This window comes from Curcuma longa, chromosome 17, assembly GCF_044706935.1.
Source record: "Curcuma longa cultivar G26 ecotype Majalengka, Jawa Barat chromosome 17, ITB_CL_G26_1.1, whole genome shotgun sequence".
NCBI lineage: Eukaryota > Viridiplantae > Streptophyta > Magnoliopsida > Zingiberales > Zingiberaceae > Curcuma > Curcuma longa.
In genome coordinates, this window is record NC_133877.1 from 1 (window position 1) to 5,431 (window position 5,431).

The window sequence follows — 5,431 nt, forward strand, 5'->3', positions numbered from 1 at the left end:
AGCCTGCTGAGCCACTGGTAGCCGCTGGTCTTGTAGCCCCAGGGGTACCATTTACTTCAAATTCTATCTTAGGGTCAACTCTTCCGGGATCTGTTCCATCGTCTGCATCTCTTTTGACAAATCAAATTCCCATGTCTTCTGTTAATCCCCTTGAAATGGTGCAATTGCCTTTGGTTACACAAAATGCTGCTACCATTATTCAGAAGTTAAATCAGGTGAGGGATTTTGTGTTTGTTAAAGGTTTCTTTTCACTAAATGAATAATTGGGTACTAATTTATTAGGATGCTACTGACCCAATTTACCTTAAGTATTTTTCTATTATGCATGCTTCTTATTGTCTTATAATGTATGGTGATGTATAATGAAGGTTCAAAGTATTGTCTATTTTCCATGCTCAATATTTATTGAAGGAACTTCTTACTAGTCTTATCATATCATTATTGTGCTAAACATATTAAGTAGAGATTCTTGACTTTGCCTGGACTTCCAGCCAAAGATTCAAGATGAGGTAATAACACGGGAAATTGTGATAAACGATGCAGAACCAACTATAAGATACAAACTCACTAAACGGCAAACCCAAGAAGAGGTGAATTTTTGGAGTAATTTGATTTACTTTTAAATTATTACATGCTTAAGGAAATTCTTTGTATACTACAATGGGTTTGCAGTTTAACAAGTTTTCTTTTGCATTTGCAGATTCAAAAATGCACTGGTGCAGTTGTCATAACTAGGCATCGTCCTCCAAATGGTTTGCCAGACTATGAGAAACCTTTATATCTCCATATCTCTGCTGGGGCTAATGTATGTGTTATGTTGCTCATCCCTAGTACCATCTTAGGTCAATTGTTTGAAGTGGGAAAAGTTTGTTAGTTTTGCAGAATGTTTTTTTTTTGTACTAATCAGTGCCTCCTTTCCTGTTTTCCAGCATACTGAATTTCCTTTTAGGAACGATGAATGGATCATTCAATGGGCAGATTTTGATGGATAAGCTTGCCAGACTTAATAATTCACAGCAGAGTATAGAGAGTATAGATGCTCAATAATTCATCAGTTGTGTGCTACTAGGAAAAAGGTATGATTCGGTTCTTTTGCTGCAATTGCAAATTTTATTATTTTCAATTAGTAGCTAATGTTGCACGACAATATCTGTTAGACAATGTAAATCGTTTATATACTCTGTGGTTTTACAAAGTTGTCGTTGCCTTCTTATCACAGTTGCCTTCTCTTGGGCAGTGGAAAGAGAAGACCTCTATTTCAAGTGGGGAATTGCATTAGACTCAAAGCAGAGAAGAATGCAGCTTGCTCGGCGCCTACAGTCGGAACCCAAGGACCTATAATATGTTAGAGAGAGTGCATCTGTTGTGAAGGAAAATGACTTTGTATCAATATTTCTTGTAGGGAACAAATAGTTGTATGAATTGTAAAGCTGTTTTGTTTTGTTGGCCAAGCATAGAACAAATAGTTGTGAAGGAAGAATGCAGCTGTTTTGTTCTTATCACAGTTGTTTTGTTAGAGAGGTGTTGCTTGCTTGAAAGAGGTGATCCAAAATTAAAATAATAAGTAGATTAACGGACGAAGGTTCTATTGAAGAGTAATAAATAATTGTTCACAAACTGGCATAAAATTACATGCGAAACTGTTTTTCAAACAGCTGCATATAGTTATATGCACAAGGAACATACCTAAATACAAAATTACATGCAACACTGTTTTCCTCTCTAGGAAGAAACAATATACAACATACCCAGCATAGAACCAAAACACAAATCACAAAGTAAAGAAACAGAAAAGATATAATGTAGTTCACCTTTACATCTACAAAGAAAATTCAAGCCTCTATGAAATGAAACGAAATAAAAAAAGAACAGAGAAATTCTACAAAAGCTGCTCATACACACTTTGTAGAAGAAGTTTTCTCAAACTTTTTTTAAAATGCTAATCACATTGGATTCAACACAATACTACAACAGTGCAAATATAATATCTTCCAAAGTTTGTGATTTGTGTACTACAACAGTACAACAGTGCAAACACAATACTACAACACAATACCACAACAGTACAAACATAAAACTACAACAGTGCAAACATGATAACTTGATACAATATATTTAATCCTTATCACTAATTAGGAGAGAATCTAATTCTTGTTTTATTTCTTCCAAAGTTTCTTTCAAGATAGATATTCTTTCTGACCGCGATAGGTTTCTTTCTGAATTTGAACTTGATACTGAAGCTGATTCTGATGCTGAAGCTGATGCTGTTGCTGATGCTGATGCTGAAGCTGAAGCTGAAGCTGAAGTGGGGGTAGAATTTTTATTCATGTGACGTTCAAAAACTCTTTCTGCCTCCTCTCTAGTCTTGAAAGACTGATGTATAGCGCCCTTAAAGCCATCAACTTGACTAGAAGCTTCTATCCAAGTGTCATATATACCTGGTTGATGTCCAACAAAAACAACGTATGTTTTTCCCTAAATGAAAAAAACATTCAGATTATTATATAACCAAGATATTAAGTCAAAATAAAATTAAATGACTTACCATTCTTGCTACGAGTATAAATTTGGATTTACAACTCCAACCTAACAAGTAGACCAATAGCTGTTAATCTTCTGAATTGCTAAGAAATTCATCCATATGATCTATCCAAATTTTCTCATTCAAAATAGTAAATCCAACATAAAAATCAAGCACAAGATATTCCAAGCAAATGCAAACAAATGCAGGTTGTAAAATAATGTTCCTTTATCAAACCAGAACAAAAAAATAAATTAGCTTCTTTCTAAATTTACAGAAGCAACAGCATACCTCAATAATAGAACTCTAATAAATGAAGAAATGGAAGACAGAACAAGCATAACCAAAACCAGATTAATCCAAATCTAAATCTAAATCTTAAAAAAAGCAACACTAAACTACTATTTTAGATGAATCAAACTGAAACACCAGAAAGGAAGCATCAATATTTTTTTGGGTTTGGGGGAGCTTTCGCGACTAAATCTTAATTAAGTCTTTCAATCAGGAAAGGAGGATTCAAATGAATAGAACAAAAACTATAAGCTCCAGGTGGTAAATGGGACAAGTTGCTCGAAGAAGTGAGCAGATCCAGTGGCAAATAGTCTTCCTCCATCTTCTTATCTCCTAATCAGGCTACTAGATGTTGTTTTGTGGATAACGATATGCACAAACATACATAAGAAAAAAATAGGGAAAAAATAGGGTTAGGGACCTTCGGCTGGCGAGTAGCAGGGGCGGGCTTCGGATCGCGATATGCAGGGGCGAGGCCGAACTGTGGCGAGGAAGAAGAGCTGCTGGGGCGAGCCTCCTTGCGCTGGCGAGTAGCGAAGGAAGAAGAGAGGCGCGGCGAAACGAAACCCTAGCCTAGAGCTCGAAGGCGAGGGTGCGCCGGAGTGGTCGGCTGTGGAGCTTCGGCGAACAGAGGGGGGAGGCTCCTTGCGCACGGGGCGAACGGCGAAACCCTAGAGAACAGGGGCTTCGGGCGCTTCGGGCGCGGCGAGAGAACGGGGGCGAGGGGCGCTGCGAAGAATGTCGAGGAAGAAGAGAGTGTCGGCGCTCGCCTGGTTCGGGAGGGGGAGCGGAAACCCTAGCGTTCGCGAGCAGGAGAAGAAATTCGGGAGAAAAAAATGCAGGCTGGTTTGGGAAGAAGGAAATCGCGATCTTTTTTGGCCACGCACGCGAAGACGCGAAACCAAATCCACGTCAGCAATCCACGCGAGCAGACGCGCACCAGGCGCTCAAAACAGGAGCTCAGCATAGCCCTACTGTATGTATATATATATATATATATATATATATATATATATATATATATATATATATATATACTACAATACACTCCAATTTGTTATTTCTTTGGCATCTATGAACATGTTATTTGACCGATAAAAATGTAATTAAATCTACAAGCCTTATTCGGGTCATCTAAGTTTCCACTCCAATTGCTATCAAAATATATATCCAACAAGTTAAAAATTGTTAGAAAATGGAAAAAGAAATCAATTCCTTAGAAATCGACAACTACATCGATTGCATCAAATCCCTTATCTAGTAATTGACGTCGGAACCCAATTAATAAAGCTTCTACTTTGTCGATGTTAACATTTAACTAGAAGCTCAGGACTGACTGCATGCTGCGTGCAAAAATGAAAGAGAGTACAGCCAGAAACTCGATTGAGTTGCATTCTCCGGGTCTTGGAAACCGAGGTTCAGGCTCTCTGTTCGACGGGCACGAGCTGCGCAACGCCGTCGGCCGTCTCACCGCCGGCCTGACTCCCCGTTGGACGCCCGGCCACTCGAAGGTGCAACGCAGCTCGCTGTACGATTCGTTCGAGCTGAGAGCAGTGGCGAACCAGCTGGACAAGGCCCTGCTGCAGGCTGCACACGATGCGCCCAACGCACTGTGCTCCAGCCCCATTCTAAAAAAATTTTACAGGAACAAATGCAAGAAGGTGAAGTCGCTCCGAGGAGCAGGGAAGGACGGCACATCAGCTAAGAACACTAGTGTGGCACGAGGAATATTACCCAAGATCTTGAAGATGATAAAGAAGGCCTTCCATTGAAGTCGCTCTTAATTGATTATATAATGTCTTTCAAGGCATTGTATAATATATAACTGTTTGATCATTCATGTACTGTATTTGTGTTCTTGCCTTTCCAGTTAGAAATAGTTGCTATTTGATTAACTGATCGTTAACTTGATCTTTTTGATAATTTTAATTTGATCATTAGGTCTAAATAATATTCGTTTTGAAAATTGAATTGCAAATTTTCTAGCAGTGGCACTTTGAACTCAAAGTTTTTAATTGTTATAGTAAAATGTGAGAAAATTCCATTGCTGTGAGATGAGTTCCTTGTAAATATCTGCTACGTTCATTAAATTTTTAAGCTAAGAGTTGCTTAACTGATCGATATCGTTTCCTTTTTGCATAAAATATGGTACAAAATGTTATGATAAAATATAGTTGAGCTTTGTTTTTGTTACAGAAGTTAAACTCTAGCTTATATGAGAGTTGAGAAACTTGTATCCTTAGGAGAAGATAGATATAAATTTAGACGAAAACTCAATTATTAGGATGATTGTATCAAGGTTCCGATTGACTGCAAGTGGTTCTAGCAGGCTGATAAACTGAGTCAACCAAGGAATCGTGAGTTTTAGTGGCTCACAAACAAATTATATTTATGTTTAGAGTAAGTCATCTAGGCATTTGATTGATTGAGTTCAATCGACTAATAATGAATTTCAATTGATTGATAACCTAGCGATAAAGTCAAAAGGAGCCATTCATCTAAGATACTAGAGTTTATAGAGATCAGTCAACTAAGATAACTATTGGTAGATTATTAGCGATCTGAGATTGAAAAAATAGTTGGCTGATGATGAATTCAATTTATTGATCAGTGTAGAAT

General features: G+C 37.8%; 1 long non-coding RNA gene across 1 annotated transcript; it reads left to right on the forward strand.

Moving 5' to 3' along the window:
• The first annotated feature begins 6 nt into the window (after window positions 1-6).
• Window positions 7-736, forward strand: LOC141848278 (uncharacterized). The gene is made up of 3 exons (XR_012603515.1): window positions 7-215; window positions 492-590; window positions 701-736. It is a non-coding gene; the product is annotated as an uncharacterized LOC141848278 (long non-coding RNA).
• Window positions 737-5,431: the final 4,695 nt, after the last annotated feature.